The sequence below is a fragment of the Brachyistius frenatus genome, unplaced genomic scaffold (genome assembly GCF_029030835.1).
Source record: "Brachyistius frenatus isolate BFR_SWC_R1_liver_20210118 unplaced genomic scaffold, ASM2903083v1 Contig_532, whole genome shotgun sequence".
NCBI lineage: Eukaryota > Metazoa > Chordata > Actinopteri > Embiotocidae > Brachyistius > Brachyistius frenatus.
In genome coordinates, this window is record NW_027211131.1 from 65208 (window position 1) to 80608 (window position 15401).

At 37.9% G+C, this 15401-nt stretch overlaps 1 long non-coding RNA gene across 1 annotated transcript; it reads left to right on the forward strand.

Moving 5' to 3' along the window:
* The first annotated feature begins 14177 nt into the window (after positions 1 to 14177).
* LOC138614602 (uncharacterized) lies at positions 14178 to 15010 on the forward strand. The gene is made up of 3 exons (XR_011310302.1): positions 14178 to 14214; positions 14714 to 14739; positions 14985 to 15010. It is a non-coding gene; the product is annotated as an uncharacterized lncRNA (long non-coding RNA).
* Positions 15011 to 15401: the final 391 nt, after the last annotated feature.

Below are 15401 nucleotides of genomic sequence, written 5' to 3' on the forward strand. Positions count from 1 at the left end.
GTGGCAGGTTTTTAATGCTTTCCATGTTTTTTCCGTTTTGACTTTCTGTGACTGGTTTGGTGAAGAGATGAAGAGTTGATGGAGCGATGAGGAGCAGGTGGTGAATGCTCCATTTTATATGAACAGCTGAAAACATGCTGACTGTCTGTCAATAATGTTTCAGTTAGTTCATCAAACACTGATAACATAGTGCTGCACTTTGATCATCTTTTAGATATGTTTAACTTCTCCTTTCTGATTGGCTGCTGAAATCCAGCTCCTCCTCTTACAGGTCAAACAGCACCTCCATCTCTGAAACCCGTTTTATATCTTCATTAGCCGATTATTTTAAATTAAAACATGAAACATGAAACGCACAAAACACGAAACATGTAACATGAGACATGAAACAGACATGAAACCTGAAACATGACACATGACATGAAACATGACACGTGAGACATGAGACATGAAACGTAACGACGCATGAGACATGAAACGAGACATGACACAGACATGAGACATGAAACCTGAAACATGACACATGAAACGTGAGACATGAAACATGACAGGCGACACGTGAAATGTGAGACGTGAGACATGAGACATGAAACATGACACGTGAGACATGAGACATGAAACATGACAGGTGAAACGTGAGACTTGAGACATGAGACATGAAACATGAAACATGAAACATGAAACATGAGACATGAAACATGATACATGAAACATGAGACATGAAACAGACAAGACATGAAACATGACGTGAGACATGAAACATGACAGGTGACACGTGAAATGTGAGACTGAAACATGAGATATGAAACATACATGAAACATGAGACATGAAACAGACAAGACATGACACATGAAACGTGACACGTGAAACGTAAAACGTGAGACATGAAACATGTAACATGAAACATGCAACACACGACATGCAACATGAAACATGTAACATGTAATGGGACATGAGACATGCAACATGAGAAATGAAACATGTAACTTGATGCATGAAACATGAGAAATGAAACATGTAACTTGATGCATGAAACATGAGACATGAAACATGTAATTCGACACATGAAACGTGAGACATGAGACATGAAACGTAACATGAAACACGCAACACACGACATGCAACATGAAACATGTAACGTAACGGGACACAAGACATGAGACATGAAACATGTAACGGGACACAAGACATGAGACATGAAACATGAGACATGAAACATGTAACTCGACAAATGAAACGTGAGATGTGAGACATGAGACATGAAACCTGAAACATGACACGTAAAACGTGAGACGGGACATGAAATATGAAACATGATGGGTGACACGTGAAACGTGAGACATGAAACATGAGACATGAAACATGACACATGACACATGACAGATGAAACGTGAAACGTGAAATGTAAAACGTGAGACGTAACATGAAACACGCAACACACGACATGCAACATGAAACATGTAACATGTAACGGGACACAAGACATGAGACATGCAACGTGAAACATGTAACATGTAACGGGACAAGAGACATGAAACATGAGACATGAAACATGTAACTCGACGCATGAAACATGAGACATGAAACATGAGACATGAAACATGAAACCTGAAACATGACACATAAAATGTGAGATGTGAGACATGTAACATGAAACACGACATGCAACATGTAACATGTAGCATGTAACGGGACAAGAGACATGAGACATGAAACATGTAACTCGACGCATGAAACATGAGACATGAAACGAGACATGAAACATGAGACATGAAACATGTAACTCAACGCATGAAACGTGAGACGTGAGACATGAGACATGAGACATGAAACATGACAGGTGACACGTGACACGTGAAATGTGAAACGTGAGACATGAGACATGAAACATGACAGGTGACACGTGAAATGTGAAACGTGAGATTTGAGACATGAGACATGAAACATGAAACCTGAAACATGACACGTGAAACGTGAGACATGAAACATGAGACATGAAACATGACAGGTGAAACGTGAGACGTGAGACATGAGACATGAAACATGAGACATGAAACATGACAGGTGAAACGTGAGACGTGAGACATGAGACATGAAACATGAGACATGAAACATGAGACATGAAACATGACAGGTGACACGTGAAATGTGAAACGTGAGACGTGAGACATGAGACATGAAACATGTAACTTGACGCATGAAACATGAGACATGAAACATGAGACATGAAACATGAGACATGAAACATGTAACTCGACACATGAAACGTGAGATGTGAGACGTGAGACATGAGACATGAAACCTGAAACATGACACATAAAATGTGAGACGTGAGACATGTAACAAGAAACACGCAACACACGACATGCAACATGTAACATGTAACATGTAACATGTAACGGGACAAGTGACATGAGACATGAAACATGTAACTCGACGCATGAAACATGAGACATGAAACGAGACATGAAACATGTAACGTGAGATGTGAGACATGAGACATGAAACATGAGAGATGAAACATGACAGGTGAAACGTGAGACGTGAGACATGAGACATGACAGGTGACACGTGAAATGTGAAACGTGAGACGTGAGACATGAGACATGAAACATGAGACATGAAACATGACAGGTGAAACGTGAGACGTGAGACATGAGACATGAAACATGACAGGTGACATGTGAAATGTGAAACGTGAGACGTGAGACGTGAGACATGAGACATGAAACATGACAGGTGCCACGTGAAACGTGAGACGAGACATGAAATGTGAGACGTGAGACATGAGAAGTGAAACATGAGATATGAAACTGAGACATGAGACATGAAACATGAAACTGTCATAAAGAAATGTTTCCATTCTTCGTCCTGCAGATTTCATCAAACTTTACTTATTTGGGCTTCATTCTTTCCAGCAGCAGGTGGTTGAGGGGCCCAAACAGACCTGCCCCTCCCAGGTTCCGGTCCGGCCCCGCTCCGGTTCCGGTCCGGCCCCGCTCCGGTTCCGGCCCTACCTCGTCTCCATGTCAGACCGGAGCAGCAGAGGGAGACCGAGAGACCGACTCCGTCTCCTCCTGCTGACTCTGCAACATGTGAGAGTCCGAGTTCTTCCACGAGCTGCCGGACTGCTGTGACGTTTTAACGGGAGACTGCTGTGACGTTTTAACGGGAGACTGCTGTGACGTTTTAACGGGAGACTGCTGTGACGTTTTAACGGGAGACTGCTGTGACGTTTTAACGGGAGACTGTCGGTGAACTACGGGGGAAAGTTCCACGGTGACGGCGGGATGACAAGCAGACTGAGTCTCGCTCTGCGCGGTAAACTCACTTAATTAAGATCAGTTCAACGTGGAGAGTACTGAAGGTCATCTCTGGTTATTATTAATATTCATATTAGTTATGAACTGATGCTGGTCTGGTTATTGTGTTTGTTAATATTAGTTATGAACTATTGTCTGGTTATTGTGTTTAATAATATTAGTTATGAACTGATGCTGGTCTGGTTATTGTGTTTAATAATCATATTAGTTATGAACTGATGCTGGTCTGGTTATTGTGTTTATTAATATTAGTTATGAACTGATGCGGTTCTGGTTATTGTGTTTAATAATCATATTAGTTATGAACTGATGCTGGTCTGGTTATTGTGTTTAATAATCATTAGTTATGAACTGATGCGGTTCTGGTTATTGTGTTTAATAATCATATTAGTTATGAACTGATGCTGGTCTGGTTATTGTGTTTAATATTCATATTAGTTATGAACTGATGCTGGTCTGGTTATTGTGTTTAATAATCATATTAGTTATGAACTGATGCTGGTCTGGTTATTGTGTTTAATATTCATATTAGTTATGAACTGATGCTGGTCTGGTTATTGTGTTTATTAATATTAGTTATGAACTGATGCGGTTCTGGTTATTGTGTTTAATAATCATATTAGTTATGAACTGATGCTGGTCTGGTTATTGTGTTTAATAATCATTAGTTATGAACTGATGCTGGTCTGGTTATTGTGTTTATTAATATTAGTTATGAACTGATGCGGTTCTGGTTATTGTGTTTAATAATCATATTAGTTATGAACTGATGCTGGTCTGGTTATTGTGTTTAATAATCATATTAGTTATGAACTGATGCTGGTCTGGTTATTGTGTTTATTAATATTAGTTACGAACTGATGCTGGTCTGGTTATTGTGTTTAATATTCATATTAGTTATGAACTGATGCTGGTCTGGTTATTGTGTTTAATATTAATATTAGTTATGAACTGATGCTGGTCTGGTTACTGTGTTTGTTAATATTAGTTATGAACTGATGCTGGTCTGGTTATTGTGTTTAATAATCATATTAGTTATGAACTGATGCTGGTCTGGTTATTGTGTTTATTAATATTAGTTATGAACTGATGCTGGTCTGGTTATTGTGTTTAATATTCATATTAGTTATGAACTGATGCTGGTCTGGTTATTGTGTTTAATAATCATATTAGTTATGAACTGATGCTGGTCTGGTTATTGTGTTTATTAATATTAGTTATGAACTGATGCTGGTCTGGTTATTGTGTTTAATATTAATATAAGTTATGAACTGATGCTGGTCTGGTTATTGTGTTTATTAATATTAGTTATGAACTGATGCTGTTCTGGTTATTGTGTTTATTAATATTAGTTATGAACTGATGCTGTTCTGGTTATTGTGTTTATTAATATTAGTTATGAACTGATGCTGGTCTGGTTATTGTGTTTAATATTCATATTAGTTATGAACTGATGCTGGTCTGGTTATTGTGTTTGTTAATATTAGTTATGAACTGATGCTGTTCTGGTTATTGTGTTTATTAATATTAGTTATGAACTGATGCTGGTCTGGTTATTGTGTTTAATATTCATATTAGTTATGAACTGATGCTGGTCTAGTTATTGTGTTTATTAATATTAGTTATGAACTGATGCTGGTCTGGTTATTGTGTTTGTTAATATTAGTTATGAACTGATGCTGGTCTGGTTATTGTGTCTATTAATATTAGTTATGAACTGATGCTGGTCTGGTTAACCAGGTTTGGTTAATGAACCAGACCAGCATCAGTTCATAACTCACATGAATATTAAACACAATAACCAAAACAGCATCAGTTCATAACTAATATGAATATTAAACACAATAACCAAATTGTTATTGTGTTTAATATTCATATTAGTTATGAACTGATGGTGGTTATTGTGTTTAATATTCATATGAGTTATGAACTGATGCTGGTTATTGTGTTTAATATTCATATTAGTTATGAACTGATGCGGGCCTCCTCTCCTCTGCAGCGCTGCTCCTACTCCGGTTGGTCCGGGCTCAGTTGCTCCTTCCTGGTTCCTGTAACTTCGAGGTGGGAACCTGTGGTTACCGGTCGGACCCGAACTACAGCAGCTGGAGGATGAATGAAGAAGGTACGATACAGTACCATCATGTTGCCTGGTTATTGACTCATAAACATGCCTGAACTATCACAGTCATATCATGTTTCATCCACTTATTGTGATGGTTGTGTAAACACTCATTCATAAAATCAGAGAATCATAAACCATCATGTGACATCCATACTGTTGCTGTCCGTCATTCAGCTGCGTCACTGAGTAACAGATGAACGTGAGACTCAACATGTTTGTGAAGCATCATATGTTGTCATGGCGACAGCAGGTTTGTGTTCCAACAGAATCAGATTTATTAATGAATCTGGGCAGATGTGGAGGAGACTGACAGCTGCATGTTGGAGGAAGAGGTTTTCAATATTACACGTCTATATATACACCTATATACTGTATATATATATATATATATATATATATATATATATATATATATATATATGAATGGTTGTTGATTTCTCATCACATGATGTGAATGACGGAGGATCCAAACAGAGTCCTGATTCATCCTCCTGCTGCTTTTATGTAGTTAACTGTTATTTAAAAAATTGAAGAAGCATCCACTGAGACAGAGTGTCTCCTGTCCTCCTGGAGGTCTGAGGAGCAGTGCTGGACTCTTTGTCTCTGACGTGTCTCCCAACGTGACTGGAATCACCTCAGATATCCATCCTGGTTTAAACCACAATCTCCATGCATTCTTTTTTTGGTTCACCCTTCTGAGCTCAGGCCCACATCACCATGGTAACCAAACATGAAACACTAGCGTGGTATCGTCTGGGTCTTTACGGGCCTATTTATTGCCCCAGTGGGTGTAGTCTATCACCGTCCCGCGGCCGTGGTTTGGTCGGCGGTTCCGTGGACTCGGTTCTGGGTCTGAAGCTCCTGTTTGGAGGCAGCGCTGCAGGACAGACGGTGCTCAGAGCGGATCGGCCGGAGGGAAACAGACTGCAGCTTCCACCATGTGGTGACATACTTTAATCAAGAAGATCAAAATTTTAAGTCTGTGAAGTTTAAAAATGGTGTAAAGTGGGAAGAATTTTCCGTTTGTCTATAAACTCTTCATGGTTTGCTGGTTACCATCTCGACAGCCAGCGGTTTGATGACATCATCTGGCTGAACATGTCATCACTACTCAGATTAAACAGCAGTGACACAGTTTAGGCAGAATTACACATAAATTCCACAACAGATTTCTTTACTGCCAACACGACGAAACAATCTGACATATTTAAGCAGTAGTTTCAAACAGGACTCAGTGTCGCCCCCTCTGGTCCTCAGAATGCACAGATCCAAAGGTTTATTTATTTCAGATCCCAGTTATGATATTGAGGATCTGTCGATATTGAGTTCCAGTCTGATCTGCTCACTCATTTTACTATTTATAAAAGAGTTCGTAGCTTCAGGTCTGTAAAATGGTTCTGATCCAGAAGTGTCTTCAGCTGCAATACCAGCGAGTGCCACTAGAGGTCGGCTCCAAAAAGCCTCCGGCTCCATAGACTCCCATTCAACTTCTCTCATCAAATCCAAAGTGAATAAAATGTGTCCATCAGTTATCTCGGTGTTGTTAGCTAAAGTCACTCCTTCTTATTAGTTTTCTGGAGGTCCATCTGAAAATAATCCCTCATTCATTAGAAAAGAAGATTCAAGAAGACCTGTTTTTGGGGGCGTGTCTGTTTGATTGACAGGCCTGTGGTGCAGTCAGGTTACAGCTATCGGTGGGCGGGACATAGTATCGTCAGGTTTCCGATCAGATTGTTCAGATCCACCTCTGGCTCCTCCCCCAGCTCGTCCAAATATGGTCACTTCCTGCTCCAAACCGCTCCCATCAGCAGGATCTATCTGGATTTGAGTGAACTATGGTTAGCGGAGGCATTCAGCCGCTCATTTGTAATTCTACGACTAGTTTCTGGTGCATTTGATTTTCTGTATCTAAAAACTGTCACATGGAGTGTCCCCTGGTTTGGTCCAGCTGATTTAATGCATCTGAATGCAGCATAATAAGAAATATAACTGTGAAAACCTTTGTGTTGGTGTCTATTAATCTGCATAAAGACTGTTTGTCTTGTGAGGACAAACTTATGTCTCCTGTTTGGCCCTGCTTGGTCTCCGATCTGGTCAGCAGCGTCCATCGGGACACTGAAACTTTCTCCTGAACATCTGCTCTTTGCTTTTATCCCATATTTCCTCTGCTGAAGTCCTCGCCTGGTGGTTTTCAAAGGACTGGCTGTAGACCGGTGTGTCATCCAGTTATGGAGCTACCGAGGTGTTCATCAACCTGAATGGAAATCCTGTTCATTCATAGATGTTTACTCTGATGTGATCCTGAATCATCTGTTGCCCCCCTCACTCCCGCCCCCCTCCTTTCCCTTCCTGAGCCACTTAAAGCAGCTCTCCATAAGCACTGTTTCTATCCACTGAAGTCCCTGTGTTGTCTCAGACCTGCTGAGACGGGACAAAGACTCTGTGCGGTGGTGGATGTAAAAACTGTTCTTCAGGAGGAAGTTATGGACTCCAGGTGGACCAGGACGATGTTCTCTTGGGCCTTTTAGACTCTACTTCTTGAGGAGGCCTCCATCCTTTAATGTGGGCAGAAATCTGTTACACATTTTTACCACTCTGTTGTTTCTGATGTGATGTTCTTGGATTCTTTGCTCCAGTCTGTTAGAGCTGCAGCCTCAGAGAAAATGACTCCAACACACTGAACAAAGTGATGAGGAAGGTCGGCTCTGTGCTGGTTGTTGGTTGTAGAGAGGAGGATGATGGAGAACATCCTGCATCACCTCCACGACCTGCTGCTCCAACACTGGAGACCTTCAGCATTCTGCATGTATTCCAACAGCATGGTTCTCTAGTAGAAGAGTCCGCTGATAAACTGGCCTCCTGCAGTCCAGACCTGTCAATCATTGAAAACATCTGGAGCATCAGGACATGAACAATACAACAAAGGAGACCCTGAACTGTTGAGCAGCTGAAATCCTCTATCAGGCACGAATGGGACTACATTTCACTTTCTAAACTCCAGAAACTGGTCTCCTCAGTTCCCAAAGGTTTCCAGAGTGTTGTTAAAAGAAGAGTTGATGCAGCTCAGTGGTGAACATGATCCTGGAACAACTTATAGAGACGTGTTGCTGCATCAGATTCAACATGAGAAGATATTTATCATAAAACAATAAAACTTCTCAGTTTCATTTGATTTGTTGTCTTTGGTCTATTCATCAAATTCATCAAGTCATCAAATTCTGTATTTATTTACATTTTACACAGCGTCCCAACTCTATTGGAAACAGCGTTGTGCAATGTTTGGTACCACAGGAGGTTTGGCGTTCAGGACCCTTCTGGAGCCATGATATGTTTCCAATAGGAATTAATAACTAAAGGACCAAGCTGGCAGTAACAGGAGTCACCGGTGTTCTCTCAGACTAACCGGTTTTATTTACCCAAAAACAGAAACAAATACAAAATTTACAGAAATGTGTAACTAAAGCTCAGGCCCATAAAAGAGGTCAACTGAACAGAAGTTAACTTGATCAACACAACTGAACATATGCGACTGACCTGACAACAAGACACACTGGGGACATAAAGCCGGGCGGATCGGACCATTTCGAGACAGACGGGGAACTCACAAACACCTGAACTACAACTGACAGAAGCAGGACTCATCCTGGAAGGGCAGACTCATTTACATATTATCAAAATCAAGTTATATCGAAAACTAATACATAACCAACAAAGTATCTAAACTAAAAAAATACATTCCCCCCGGTGCGGCAGGCAGTGAGTCTGGTTGGTCACTTCCTGTATTTAAGAGCTTCACTTCCTGGATCACATCTTTTACTAAAGCCTTGCAAGATGTCCTCCAGCAGCAGCACCGGAAACTCAGGAAATCAAGATAAACTCCACTAAAGACAGACAAGTTGACCATAGAAAAGTTAACTACACATAGAAACCAACGTACTGTAGAAATTGCTGAAAGCATCAGAAGTAGGATGAAGCTCAGACCTTCATACTCGTATCCAGCAGCTCCATCTGTCCTCTGGGTGAAGATCATATTCACATGCTGCTCATGGTTATGATGTGTCTTCATTCTGTCGCTACAGGGCGTCTGATAACTGTGGATTCATCCTTCATGGAGGACCAGGAGCAGGCGGTTCTGGTGAGTCCGGTTCTGGACCAGCAGGACTGGAGCTGTGTGAGGTTGGTGTACCAGATCATTGGACGGGCGTCCCTGCACCTCCGCTACAGACCCGACAGCGATAACTTCGACTACCTCCTCTGGACCGCCAACAAATCCTCGGACAGCTGGCTCATCGCCAGCGTGGACCTCCCGAGCACCACAGTCCCATACCAGGTAGACTGGAATAGCCCGATCCAGTGGTTCCTGTAGAGGAGACCACGGTTCACAGTTCACCGGTTCATGGTGACCCGGTTCACCGGTTCACACTACAGGGCAGCTTTTCCAGCTCTGCTGCACTCATCACGTCTTTTAGGAGGAAAAAAGGTTGAAACATTTGAATTAATATGAGAAAACATCTGAAGAATGTGAGTTTGATTCCATCAAAGAAGCCTGAATATTTCAAGCTCTAGTTTTCCTTCCTGATCTTTTGTCATTTCAGCTTCGTTCTAAATTTAACTCTCTTCATTACTGCAGCTCCAATTTCTTTAATTACAGTCTTCTTTGGAAAGAACCGCTCATAAAGAGCCTGAAGACGATGATGGAGGAACGCAGAGTTAACTAAAAACTCTGTAATGGTTTGTTTCCACGTGACATGCTGAGTCATCAGGAAACAGAATGATGTCATACAGTAATGGAACGACACCGCCTCCAATCAATGAGGTCACTAACGGTCAGACAGGCGACTTCCACAACCAGAGGAGGGAGGGGTGTGACACAAGCGCATGTTGCAGACTTACTTATGTGTTTTAAATAGTTTTTTCAAAAGTGAAATTAAACAAATATAGATAGCCAGTAAAGTGTGTCATACATCCAAATGTCACCACAAACTACAGCTGAGACAGGACAAGGACACGACTGCAAGAGAGACAGGCTGTATTAAAGTTCACTCCACATTCTACATGAATGTACATCATCTGTGTCATAATATGTAAACTAAGTATGTAAAGTTTATTTGTATCGCACCTTTCACAGATATAAATTTAAGAAAAGTTCTTCACAACAATAAAACAGCCCACAAGTATTATTTTGAACAGTTAAAATCACAATAACAGTTAAAATCACAGCAACACCTAAAATCAAAGTTAAAATCACAATAGTTAAAATCACAGTTAAAATCACAATAACAGTTAAAATCACAGCAACACCTAAAATCAAAGTTAAAATCACAATAGTTAAAATCACAGTTAAAATCACAACAGTTAAAATCACAATAACAGTTAAAATCACATTTAAATTCACAACAGTTAAAATCACAGCAACACTTAAAATCACAACAAACAGTTAAGATCACAACAACAGTTAAAATCACAACAAACCGTTGAAATCACAACAACAGTTAAATCACAGCAACACTTAAAATCAGTTAAAATCACAACAAGTTAAAATCACAATAACAGTTAAAATCACAATAACAGTTAAAATCACAACAACAGTTAAAATCAGTTAAAAATCACAACAGTTAAAATCACAGCAACACTTAAAATCAGTTCAAATCACAACAGTTCAAATCACAACAACAGTTAAATCACAACAACACTTAAAATCACAGTTAAAATCACAACAAACAGTTAAGATCACAACAACAGTTAAAATCACAGCAACACTTAAAATCACAGTTAAAATCACAACAAACCGTTGAAATCACAACAACAGTTAAATCACAGCAACACTTAAAATCAGTTAAAATCACAACAAGTTAAAATCACAATAACAGTTAAAATCACAACAAACAGTTAAAATCACAACAACAGTAAAAACAAAGTTAAAATCGCAACAGTTAAAATCACAATAACAACAAAGAAGCGAGTACACTAGTGGAGAGAAAAGCCAGTAAAAGGATAATACATAAAAGAAGCTCTTCAGACAAACCAACCAAAAGCCTGTCTGAGTGAAAAGGTTTTTAATTATCTTCTAAAAATGTCGCTTAGTCGACAGATCTGAGTGGTCTGAGTGATCGGAGTGATTGGAGTGATCTCAGTGATCTGAGTGATCGGAGTGATCGGAGTGATCTGAGTGATCTGAGTGGTCTGAGTGATCGGAGTGATCTGAGTGATCGGAGTGATCTGAGTGATGAATGATCGGAGTGATCGGAGTGATCGGAGAACGTTACACAACGAGTTTTAAAATGGGTTGGAGGGATGGCCCGTCGTTTTTCATCAGCGGATCTAAGTGTGTGATTGGTTACGTACTAGGTGTTTGAAGGTTAGCATAAATAATAAATAATAAATAATACATATCATACAGGACAATAGGGGCTCCATATTTCCACGTTTTCCATCCTATTTATTAGTTGGTAACTTCATCTTCGATACAAGGACATTTCATCCTGATTAATCTTTATTCTTCCAGTGTCCTGCATCCGATGATTAATGTCATTCTGCATTAATCACTGCATTAATAGTTCAAATGTCATCGGTGTACTGATGAAGGAGATGATCTTCTATCATTGGTCATGAGTATGACATGTAGGACAGAAAGCATCAAGTAGTCTCACGTCTCCAACACATCCACTGAGGTTTTTTAGAGTTCTTTGATTGATCAGACATGTCTCTATTTATCTGGGCGGTTTGAACTTTGACCTAATATTTACCCAGTCTTTTCACCTCTGCCTTCCCTCACAGGATAATGTAATCACGCTGCTCTCCTGTAACTTTATTCTCCATAGAAGTGGTGATTGTGTAAGATTCAACTCAGCAGCTCCAAGTATTCCACAAATCCTTATTAGGGAGTTTATACAAGTTTCTTAATAAAGAATCAAAGAGCACACGTCTCCAGTATAAACAGTTTCCATTTCCAGACCAGTAAAGTGTGTTTGTTTTAATGTATTTAAAGGGTTTAATACTCCCCTTCGCAGGGAGGTTAGTGGGTGAAGGCTGGAGGAGAAATGTTCAGCAGTGAGGAGGTGAAGACCGGAGGGAGAAAACACTGTTGTTCTCAGAAAGAAACAGGAGACGATACGATACAGAACTTCTTCTCTGGAAACAGTGAACACTGTTCAGCTGATACATTCATAAAAGGGCACTTAACACCACACAGTCTTTAATTACAGTCTTTTTTGGAAAGAACCGCTCATAAAGAGCCTGAAGACGATGATGGAGGAACGCAGAGTTAACTAAAAACTCTGTAATGGTTTGTTTCCACGTGACATGCTGAGTCATCAGGAAACAGAATGATGTCATACAGTAATGGAACGACACCGCCTCCAATCAATGAGGTCACTAACGGTCAGACAGGCGACTTCCACAACCAGAGGAGGGAGGGGTGTGACACAAGCGCATGTTGCAGACTTACTTATGTGTTTTAAATAGTTTTTTCAAAAGTGAAATTAAACAAATATAGATAGCCAGTAAAGTGTGTCATACATCCAAATGTCACCACAAACTACAGCTGAGACAGGACAAGGACACGACTGCAAGAGAGACAGGCTGTATTAAAGTTCACTCCACATTCTACATGAATGTACATCATCTGTGTCATAATATGTAAACTAAGTATGTAAAGTTTATTTGTATCGCACCTTTCACAGATATAAATTTAAGAAAAGTTCTTCACAACAATAAAACAGCCCACAAGTATTATTTTGAACAGTTAAAATCACAATAACAGTTAAAATCAAAGTTAAAATCACAACAACAGTTAAAATCACAAGAACAGTTAAAATCACAACAACAGTTAAAATCACAACAACAGTTAAAATAATAGTTAAAATCAAAACAACCATTAAAATCACAACAACAGTTAAAATCACAATAACAGTTAAAATCACAACAACAGTTAAAATCACAATAACAGTTACATCACAATAACAGTTAAAATCGCAATAACAGTTAAAATCAGTTAAAATGACAACAACAATTAAAATCACGACAGTTAAAATCACAATAACAGTTAAAATCACAATAAGTTAAAATCACAACAGTTAAAATAAGTTAAAATCACAATAACAGTTAAAATCACAACAACAGTTAAAATAACAGTTAAAATCAGTCAAAATCACAATAGCAGTTAAAATCACAATAACAATTAAATTCACATTAACAGTTAAAATCACAACAATAGTTAAAATAACAGTTAAAATCACAATAACAGTTAAAATCACAACAACAGTTAAAATCACAATAACGGTTAAAATCACAACAGCTAAAATCACAATAACAGTTTAAATCACAATAACAGTTAAAATCACAACAACAGTTAAAATAACAGTTAAAATGATAGTTAAAATCACAAATAAGTGAAAATCACAATAACAGTTAAAATAACAGTTAAAATTACAATAACAGTTAAAATCACAACAACAGTTAAAATCACAGTTAAAATCACAATAACAGTTAAAATCACAACAACAGTTAAAATAACAGCAACAGTTAAAATCACAATAACAGTTAAAATCACAACAGCAGTTAAATTCACAATAACAGTTAAAATCACAATAAGTTAAAATCACAACAACACTTAAAATCACAATAACAGTTAAAATCACAACAGTTAAAATCACAACAGTTAAAATCACAGTTAAAATCACAATAACAGTTAAAATCACGACAACAGTTAAATTCACAATAAGTTAAAATCACAACAGTTAAAATCACAGTTAAAATCACAAATAACAGTTAAAATCACAATAACAGTTAAAATCACAACAACAGTTAAAATAATAGTTCAAATCAAAACAACCGTTAAAATCACAACAACAGTTAAAATCACAATAAGTTAAAATCACAACAGTTAAAATAAGTTAAAATCTCAATAACAGTTAAAATCACAACAACAGTTAAAATAACAGTTAAAATCAGTTAAAATCACAATAACAGTTAAAATTACAACAACAGTTAAAATAACAGTTAAAATCACAAAAGCAGTTAAAATCACAATAACAATTAAATTCACATTAACAGTTAAAATCACAAGTTAAAATAACAGTTAAAATCACAATAACAGTTAAAATCACAACAACAGTTAAAATAACAGTTAAAATCACAATAACAGTTATAATCACAACAACAGTTAAAATAACAGTTAAAATCATAGTTAAAATCACAAATAAGTGAAAATCACAATAACAGTTAAAATCACAGCAACACCTAAAATCAAAGTTAAAATCACAATAGTTAAAATCACAGTTAAAATCACAACAGTTAAAATCACAATAACAGTTAAAATCACATTTAAATTCACAACAGTTAAAATCACAGCAACACTTAAAATCACAACAAACAGTTAAGATCACAACAACAGTTAAAATCACAACAAACCGTTGAAATCACAACAACAGTTAAATCACAGCAACACTTAAAATCAGTTAAAATCACAACAAGTTAAAATCACAATAACAGTTAAAATCACAATAACAGTTAAAATCACAACAACAGTTAAAATCAGTTAAAAATCACAACAGTTAAAATCACAGCAACACTTAAAATCAGTTCAAATCACAACAGTTCAAATCACAACAACAGTTAAATCACAACAACACTTAAAATCACAGTTAAAATCACAACAAACAGTTAAGATCACAACAACAGTTAAAATCACAGCAACACTTAAAATCACAGTTAAAATCACAACAAACCGTTGAAATCACAACAACAGTTAAATCACAGCAACACTTAAAATCAGTTAAAATCACAACAAGTTAAAATCACAATAACAGTTAAAATCACAACAAACAGTTAAAATCACAACAACAGTAAAAACAAAAGTTAAAATCGCAACAGTTAAAATCACAATAACAACAAAGAAGCGAGTACACTAGTGGAGAGAAAAGCCAGTAAAAGGATAATACATAAAAGAAGCTCT